Here is a 10,517-nt window from a genome sequence, read left to right as displayed (position 1 = left end):
TATACTTATTATAAAGAAAGGGATGTTGGCAACACAGGGCAACAAATCACCTCAGCTGAAAGAACAGTGAAGAGTGTGCTGTGGACAGTCCTTGGTGAACTGCCCTGTCCAGCCAAACTGATTGGACAGTACACAAAGGCCTGGCCAGCTTTCTGATGGTGCTTGAACTACCTCGTACATAATCAGGCCCAATGAGGACTAGCAGCACCAAAGATCTAGCCTAAAGGCTAAACACAAAAAAAAACCCAAACCGTTGCTGTTGAGTCGATTCTGACGCATAGCGACCTTACAGGACAGAGTAGAGCTGCCCAGAGGGTTTCCAAGGAGCGCCTGGTGGATTTGAACTGCCCACCTTTTGGTCTCTTAACCACTGTGCCACCAGGGCTCCAAAAGGCTAAAAGCAAAACCCAAAAAATCAATACTTAAATTTTGAATAAGTAGGATTTGCAATGAGAGCTTTAAATGAAAACAAGTATCAGCCACCCTAGTATCTGATTTCCAACTCTCTTCCTAGTCCTGGGTGATTGTTTGCACAATGCAGTGTTTGCATTTCCGTTTGAACATAGAAATAGAACTCTCTCGTGTACATGGATGTTACGTTGCCATCGTGACACGGCTGAAAAGAAAGTCCATTTCTCCTTTTGTTTTCAGTTGTTTGGCGGGGGGATAGAGGAACCATGGAACACTACACCCCCCAGGCTATATTCATATCCCAGTAACGTCAAAACTGGGTTGTACAGGTAGGCAAGATAATCCAGTGAGTTGTGGGGGGAAATCTTAGAAATTCTGCTACTTTTTCATCCATGAAAGGAAGTAAGCATCAGTAATACTTAATATGCGGACTGATGCTGGCACACAGTTATTCATGAATCAGATGGACACACGTCACTGAGTGCCAAGCATCCTGATGGAAGGGTAGGTACTACACGTGGGAAAGGGTTGATGGGAGTCCCCTGCTTACTCGTCACTTCACCATATTGCATGTTCCCCACATTTGATGCTCCTGGGTGGGTGGTTGTTACGGATTGAACAGTGTTCCCCAAAAATATGTGTGGTAAATCCTGACCCCTATACCTGTGGTTATAATCCTGTTTTGGAATGGGTTTTCTTCGTTATGTTAATGAGACAGTGTTAGTGCTGGGTGTCTTAAATCAATCTCTTTTGAGATACAAAAGCAGATTAAGCAAGCAAGAAGAGATGGGGGAGAGAGAGATGTCAAGCCACGTGAAGATCGCCCCGGGGAAAAGACGCTGAAAAGAGACAAGGACCTGCCCCCAGGGCCGGCAGAGGGAGAAAGCTTTCCCTAGAACTGGCGCCCTGTCTTCCGAGTTGGAGCCTCCTAACCTGTGAGAAAATAAATTTCTGTTTGGTAAAACCACCCACTTGTGGTCTTTCTGTTACAGCAGCACTAGATGACTAAGAAGGTGGTCTGATGAACTATTTTAGTTCATCTAATTATAATCAAACCAATGCCCCCCTCACCTTTTTAGACCATACCACAGTAGCATCAGACCACATGTCATTAGGTAAATGACCAGTGAGAATTACAGCCCTTTTAGAGGTTCAGGTTTCCTTTTCACCTGCCATCTCTGAGGTCCAGGTTATCTTACAAGGCCTGTTTGTTAGAAACACAGTATCTCTCAGTTTTGTTTTTGTTTTTTACGCAGCACTGGGTAACAATGAATATGATTTCCTCATTAGCAATTAGAAGAACCTACAGTTTGAATACTAATTACTGGAATTCCACTCTCCAACACTTAGAGGAAATAAAGTCAGGCCTGACAGCCTCAAAACTTTCAAAATGGAAAGGACAAAATTATTAACAAATGGTTACTTTGGTTAGTAGCATCTGGGGTCTTAAAAGCTTGTGAGCAGCCATCTAAGATACATCTATTGGTCCCATCCTATCCAGAACAAAGGAGAATGAAGAAAACCAAAGACACAAGGAAAATATTAGTCCAAAGGACTAATGGACCACTTGAACCGCAGCCTCCACCAGCCTGCACCCAGAGGAACTACCTGGTGCCCGGCTACCACCACCGACTGCTCTGACAGGGATCACAATAGAGGGTCCCATACAGAGTGCGAGAAAAATACAGAACAAAACTCAAATTCACAAAAAGAAGACCAAACTTACTGTTCTGACAGAGACTGGAGGAACCTCCGAGACTATGGCCCCCAGACGCCCTGCTAACTCAGAACTGAAGCCACTAAAGTTCACCTCTCAGCAAAAGATCAGACAGGCCTACAGAACAAACAGTAACACACGTCAGGAATGAGGAACGTGCTTCTTAGTTCAATCAAGTATACAAGACCAAATGGGCAACACCTGCCCAAAGGCCAAGCTGCGAAGGCAGGAAGGGACAGGAAAGTGGATGGATGGACACAGGGAACCCAGGGTGGAAAGAGGAAGAGCACTGACATGATGCGGAGATTGTAACCGTTGTCACAACTTGTGTAGAAATTGTTGAATGAGAAACTAACTTGCACTGTAAACTTTCATCTAAAGCACAATAAAAAATTTTTTAAAATGTATTAACAAATGAAATATAGGGCTTATAGTGTGTTGCACCCATACCTTTTTATAAATTTAAGTATTATTCTAGTATTTTTAATAGTTAAAGTGTTCACCAAAAGCAAAGCAAATCAAGCAGAATTTCTGGAAATACTAATCATCTTGCATTCCCTTTTCGCTCAGATTCTTTACCGCATCATTTCACTAATTTTCTGCTATCTTACCTGGAGCCCTGGTGGTGCAGTGGTTAAGAGACTGGCTGCTAACCAAAAGGTCAGCAGTTTGAATCCACCAGCTGTTCCTTGGAAACCCTAGGGGGCAGTTCTACCCTGTCCTATAGGGTCGCTGTGAGTCAGAATCCACTTGACTACAACCGGTTTGGTTTTTTGTTTTTTTGTTTTTTTGGCTTTTACACGGTTTCCTATGTTGTTCCTGTTCCCTAAGAAGTACAGTGTCTGTGTCTCCTTCTCTGCAGTATTTCCCTTACTCACAGATGTCCATGGGATTCAAGTCCCTGATCTCCAGGGTGGAAGAAAGGAGCTGAATTTTCAATGCCTCACTTCATGAAACCACAAGCATTACAATTCCAAGTCACTCTCTCATCTCCTCAGACAAAGTGAGCACTGTGGCTTCTCCAAAGAGCCCAAGTCCCAGGCCCCTCTGTCCTCAGAGTAACAGTAATAAAAACAGTTCTTACAATTCCTTTGACATACTTTGTTGACAAAGCCAAACACATGAGCAAGAAGCTTTCCTCAGCCCTTGCTCGGATATGGAATTGTCTGGTGCCCGAAGTATGTACACAGGTTTTGAAATCTGCCCCGTTGCTGCTGTCCCCAGAAGACTGGTGTAAAGCCCCCTGTGAAGCGCTCCGCTTTGTAAGGCCTATCTGGCATCCAAGCATCAGGCTCTGCATGAGAATCAAGATTCCCACAGTTGGAGTCAATTGAAAGATCTACCATTCATTAGCATGCTCCGTGCAGCTGGAGGCGCAAGAAAATGTTGAAAGGGTAACCCATCACATAATTGGACCTCAGAGAAGAAAACTGAGCTTATCTTGGCACCAACAAAGTCTATTTATAAAAATGCAGAGTGGTCCGTTTATTGGCATGGAGGAAAATTCAGTAATATGCCATGAAGGAAATACGTATTTTTATATTTAGAGGGTATAGGAAATGTGAATACTTTTACTTTGGTAAAATTAATCTCAAGGGCATTGAACCTAAAGAGATGGCCTGTTAACTATCTCTTCTCGGAAAGTGAAATTTTACTAAATATGCCCCCTTTATTCCAGTTGTCATAATTCAAAGTAATTGGTATCTCCCGCTCCTCTGTCTCTGTGAGAACCAGTTCCTCCTTTAACTCCTTTGTGGTTGCTGAAGGGTTCTGTTTCCTCTTCAGTGTCTTCAGGCTGCATAATGAGCCAGAAATTCCAATGAGAATGAATGCAGGTTGTCTGGCAGCTTCTAGGCAGCCAGGGGGGTCCCACGAGGAAGGATGTCCTCAGAGCTGGGTAATGGTTCCCTGAGACAGTGTCAGAACCAGGGCCTTGTGGTCCTCCTAACTCATGACACAGGGCCTCTTTCAAGGAGTCCTGCTGATAACTACCCTGGGAAAATAGAGAGAGGTACAAAATATAACAAACCAATCAGATATAGATTCAGGTTGACATCACTTCCATTCTTCATCCGTTCACTTATTTTTTGATTCATTTATTCAACAGTTAGTGACTGAATGCCAGTAGGGCCAGGGACTGATAGGTGCTGGGGATATATGGTGCTGAACGAAACAGACAATATCTTTGCCCCTTTAGAGCTTTATTCTGGTGGGGAAACAGCCAGTATCCAATTGTATGTAACAATGGCAGGTAATGGTAAGTATTATGAAGAAAAATAAAGCAAGGTAGAGGTATAGATGGAGTCCCTGGGTGACGAAAACAGTTAAGAGCTCCATTACTAGCCTAAAGCTGGCGGTTGGCATCCACCCAGAGGTACCTCTAATCCACCCAGAAACCAAAACCAAACTGAAACCGGTTGCCATTGAGTCGATTCCGACTCATAGTGACCTTACAGGACAGAGTACAACTGCCCCCTAGGGTTTCCAAGGAGTGGCTGGTGGGTTTGAACTGCAGACCTTTTGGTTAGCAGCTGAACTCTTAACCACTGTGCCACCAAGGGCCCCAATCCACCCAGAGGCACCTCAGAAGACAGGCCTGGCAATCTGCTTCCGCAAGGTCACAGCCACTGAAAACCCTGTGGAGTACTCCTACTCTTCACACATGGAGCGGCCTGCCGACCTTTTGGTTAGCAGCCTGAGCTCTTAACCACTGCACCACCAGGGCTCCTTGTAACTCTTACAGTTCTTCCAATAATTGCTGCTGAGAAGCATAAAATATTGAAGCGCAGCGTTTGTAATCACAAGACGCAATAAACTATTTTTTTCTCTGGAAAGATACAGCAAAATGTTAATAATAGCAATCCAGGTAGTGTTCACTGTTTGTCTTTCCGTTTTCTGTATATTTGACTATTTTCATCATAAAATGATGGGGGGAGTTATAAAGAAAAACACACACTAGAGTAAACAGATTCGGGATAGCAGCAGTCACCTCTGCCAGTGGTTGAGCAGGCGTTGAAAGAGTGGGTGATTGGGAATAAAAACACAGAGGCTTTGACTGTGTAAAGAAAATACTTCTTAAACTGGGCAGTAAGTACCTAGGAGTTCATTATATTTTTCTTTATACCTTTGTGTAAGATGAAAATATTTCACAATAAACATTTTAATGTTAAAAAAACAAACAAAAACTGCATGCTCCACTCTGAGAAATGTATATAAGAATTCTTTCCCAAAGCAAAAATGAAGAGTTGGGAGCTGCACTTTCAGTTCTGGTGGAGTAGCTCATGGAAGACCAACTTTTCTGGACAAAATAAAAAAGGCTCTGGAAACCGACCAAAAGCAGGCAGAACTTGGAGGGGGAGTTGACGCTTGCAGGTAGGGTAATGCACTGGGTGAGTTTCCCCTTTTTTATAGCTTTTAGTCTGAGAACAGGCCCCAGTTAGAGCTCCATCAAGGCTGAAACGGGACTAGAAGCCTGCAGTTTTACCGGTTGGGAAATCAGGGGACAGAGAAATCAGAGCAACCAGAACCCACAGCCACCGAGTCAGTTCCAACTGTTAGCAACCCTACAGGACAGAGTAGAACTGCCCCATAGGGTTTCCAAGGCTGTAATCTCTATGGAAGCAGACTGTCACATCTTTCTCTCACAGAGTGGCTGGTGGGTTCAAACCACTGACCTTTCAGTTAGCAGCCACGTGCTTAACCACTATGCCACCAGGGCTCCTTGGAGCAACCACAGCAGTCGGAAAATGAAGGAAAAGATGTTGGCAAGGAAATAGTCCCAGAGAGGAAACTCTAAATTCTGCTTATACATTCCTCCCAAATCTTCGCTTGACTCATGAACTTATTCTCCGGTAGCGGGGTATTAGTCAGTAAGCAAGGTATTTAATTGTGTTGACTCCCTAATCTGTAGTGAACAACTTCACATGGGTTTCACCACATCTTTGATCTTGGATGTGGTGGTGAAAAACAGGTGAAACTGTGCACTACAGAGTAGGGAGTCAACACAAGTGAGGCCTTGCGCACCTTGCTTATTGGGCAATCCGGCGCAGGGCAAACGCCAAGAAGCCAGCTAAGGCTAAAGGACTGAGTGGATACTCAAGCTGCTGCCCGCTGCAGGGAAGATGGGGTTTGGCAGGGTTTGAAGTCTGAATTCAGCCAAGTGGACTGCCTGCTAGATTGGGGGTGACTAAACAGACATAACGAGGAGCCTTGGTGGTGCAGTGGTTAAGCGCTCAGCTGCTAACCGAGAAGGTCAGTTGTTCAAACCCACAAGTCACTCCATGGAAGAAAGATGAGGCAGTCTGCTTCCATAGAGATTACAGCCTTGGAAACCCTATGGGGGCAGTTCTACTCTGTCCTATAGAGTCGCTATGAGCCGGAATTGACTTGACAGCAATGGGTTTGGTGTGGGAAATTGACACAATGGCCGAAGGTAATCCAGAAACCTTGATTGGATCCTGAATTTAAAAATATATCTGTATATGTGTAAGCAACAGTTTTGAACAATTGAGGAAAACTGAGATTGAACTGAAGGTGATGTTACTGAATGAATGTTTTCTAAGGTGTGGTACTGATGTTGTGGTTATATACGGTAATGTCCCTGTTCTTGGGAGGTGTTTGTTGAAGAAGTTAGGAGTGAAGTGTACTTCAGATGGTTTGGACAAAGAGAAGTGAGTGTGAATATAAAGAGAGCTAAGGTGGCTTCGGCAAGATATTTATGAAGTTAAATGAGTTGGTGAATCTAAATAAGAAATACATGTGTTGTCTTAGGCTGGGTTCCATAGAGAAGCAAAACCAGTAAAGCATACAAATATATATAGAGAGAGATTTATATCCAGGAAATGGCTCATATGGTTGTAAAGGCTGGAAAGTCTCAAGTCTGTGGGTCAGACTGGAGACTTCCCTTGGCTCACAGATTGCAAAGACCGACGAATCCCAAGATCGGCAGGCCAAACGGCAGGTAAGCTGTTAGCTCAAGTCCCAAGAACTGGAGGTCAGATGAACAGGAGCCAGCTGCAGGATCCAGTGACCAAAAGCCCACGAGCCTTGCCAGAAAGTCCACCTATACTGGATGCAGGCCACACCCCCAAGGCAACTCCCTTTCAACTGATTGGCTACTCACAGCAGATACCACCATGGAGGTGATCACATTATATCAGAGCTCATCATGGAGGTGCTCACATCATCATATGACTGCCAAACTAAATTATAACTGCCAAACCACTGAGAATCATGGCCCAGCTGTGTTGACACATAACCTTAACGATCACATGGGTGGGTGTTCACTGTAATGTTATTTCAACTTTCAGTGGGTTTAATATTTTTCAAAATAAAATAAATTATTGAAAAAGAATAGAAAAAAAACCCAGCAGAGTACAGAGTGCACTGCATTTAGTAAGTACTATTTTATGAAACTTCTGTATGTGTAAGTGAATTGAGATGTAAAATGTACTTCATAATTATGATGGATTGCTGTCAAAAGGAAGTTAAGAAATATTGCTGGAGGGGATAGTGTGAATCTCAACTCTATCCCTTACTAATGCACGACCTAAGCAAGGCTACTTAACTTCTTTAGACCTCAGTTTCCTTCTACGTAAAATGAGGAATATAGTGCCTACGTCATAATGTAAGGTGCCTGCTACCCAGTGATGATCCCTCAGTAAGGGTAGATATTGTTAAACAGGGCAGCTTTGATGAGAAGTTGATGGCAGGTAATAACAATGCTTTGCCTTGGTTCAACAATAAACATTTCAATTTCAGAATCTCCTGCAAAAATAAAGCTTCTTAAAAGCATCAAAGAGCCGACAAGGGAGTAAAAAATTGCAAGGCAAAAATAAAAGAGAAAGCAAGAACCGTAAGAGTTAAACAGAGGACACAGTGATACTTTTGCCCTGATCTCACTTGCCAATCCTAAAGAAATCAGCTTCAGTTCCAATGATCTCCTGGGTCCTCCCACCATAACACTGATCATTATGTCTAGAAACTGCTGAATGGGGGCAGGTTTGGCTGTGTATATTTTCACCAAAAACAAAATATTAATAGCCAAAAAAAACCACTTTGTGTTTCTGTCCATTTCTTCTTGAATTTCTAGCAGATTTTGCTTTGTACATTTTGTTTTGACACATCCGATTTTTTTTTTTTTGTTGTTTATTGTTATGCCTCCACTCTCAATTTTCCAATGTATGTAGAATTAAAATGTGAAACACATGTCAAGTCCTGCAAAGTCCCTGCATGACCTGGCACCTGGCTTCCTCATTTCCGGCCACTCTTCACCTAGTTCACTCTGGTCTTTTTGCTGATCTCCGTTATACATTCTGGGCATGCGCCTGTATCAGCGCCCTTACTGGCTGCTCCCAATAGCAGCCAAGAGCCTGGAAAGCTCTTCCCCTCATATCTGATGATTCACTCCATTGCTTCATTCAGGACGCTGCTCAAATATCTCCCGAGAGAGAGACCATCTCTGATCCTTCTATGAAAAAAACACCCCTGACACTTTCTCTGCCTTAACTGTTTTTTCTTCACAGCACATATCACGACCTGGAAGTTACATATTGTTTTTACTGATCGTCTTTCCCAGCGTCATTTGTCCTGAGAGAAGGAACCTCATCTTTTGTGTATCTCAACTTCTTGGCCCCTAGTATGTTGAATGAATGAGTGCTCTCACTGCTTGACTGTCTGCTTGTTCCTTTTATCAGTTATTGCCCTCAGTTCTACTCTGATATTAATACTTCCACCCCCAGTTTATTTTGGTCCATGGAGGCTTGATCTATATTTGTCGGTGTCTTCATTTTTACTGTCAATTTATTTTGTGTTTCTCTATTCCAAGCAGCAAATTGCGCATACTGTTTCTTTGTATGTAAGGGCTTTCTCTATTGTAAATGATATGAAGCATTTTCATTTATTTTCCTACTGTTTTTATTTCTGTAATCCTATTTTGTGCTTCTGAAATTTTGTTTTCTTAGGATGTATTTTCCTCCACTATTTTATAAAACTTACTATCTCACACTATATGATACGCTGGGTGAGGGCAAAGAGGCTAGGAAATGCGGAGAAAGGAAGTTACAAAATACCAACCACAGCTTCCTGACCAGTTACGGAAGCAAACAAGGCCTATATTAGCTCCACATATTTTCATATATATATATAAACATTTCAACCAATTTTTTCCCCCTCTGCTTTACTTGCTACTTTATATGTTTATTGGTGGTAAACTTTATAATTTAGTCCCTAGGTTACAGAATATTGATTTGGGATTTTTTTTTTAACTGTACTTTAGATGAAGGTTTACAGAACAAAGTAGCTTCTCGTTAAACAGTTAGTACACATATTGTTTTATGACACTGGTTAACAATCCCACGACAGGTCAGCACTCTCCCTTCTCAACCTTGGGTTTCCTATTACCAGGTTTCCTGTCCCCTCCTGCCTTCTAGTCCTTGCCCCTGGGCTGGTGAGCCCCTTTAGTCTCATTTTGTTTTATGGGCCTGTCTAATCTTTGGCTGAAGGGTGAACCTCAGGAGTGACTTCATTACCGAGTGATTTGGGATTTTTGACTGAAATAGAAGAACACTGAAATGAACATGACAGAGAAATGGTGTTACAGATTAAATTGTGTCTCCCCCAGATGTGTTTATAAATCCTAAACTTTATACTTGTGGGCATGATCCTATTTGGGAATAGGGTTTTCTTCGTTATGTTAAAGAGGCTATATCAGCGTAGGGTGTGTCTTAAACCAATCACTTTTGAAATATAAAAAGAGCAGATTAGGCATAAAAGAAAGGAAGCATAAATGGAGAAAGGCTGATGCCACGTGGATCACCAAGGAACCAAGGAAGAGAAGCTGAAAGAAGACAAGGATTTTTTTCCCCAGAGCGAACAGAGAGCCTTCCCTTAGACCTGGTGCCCTGTTGACTATGCAAAGGCATTTCACTGTGTGGATCATAACAAATTATGGATAACATTGCAGAGAATGGAAATTCCAGAACACTTAATTGTGCTCATGAGGAACCTGTACATAGACCAAGAGGCAGTCATTCCAACAGAACAAAGGGATACCACGTGGTTTGAAATCAGGAAAGGTGTGCATCAGGGTTATGTCCTTTCACCATACTTATTCCATCTGTACGCTGAGCAAATAATCCGAGAAGCTGGACTATATGAAGAACGTGGCATCAGGATTAGAGGAAGACTCATTAATAACCCGCGATATGCAGATGACACAAAGTTGAAGAAGACTTGAAGCACTTACTGATGAAGAATCAAGATTACAGCCTTCAGTATGGATTACACCTCAACATAAAGAAAACAAAAATCCTCACAACAGAATCAGTGAGCAGCATCATGACAAACGGAGAAAAGATTGAAGTAGTCGAGGATTTCATTTTACTGGGAT

Source organism: Trichechus manatus, unplaced genomic scaffold (assembly GCF_000243295.1).
Source record: "Trichechus manatus latirostris isolate Lorelei unplaced genomic scaffold, TriManLat1.0 scaffold00005, whole genome shotgun sequence".
NCBI lineage: Eukaryota > Metazoa > Chordata > Mammalia > Sirenia > Trichechidae > Trichechus > Trichechus manatus.
The sequence above is the reverse complement of the archived record's forward strand: the minus strand, read 5'-3'. Positions refer to the sequence as shown.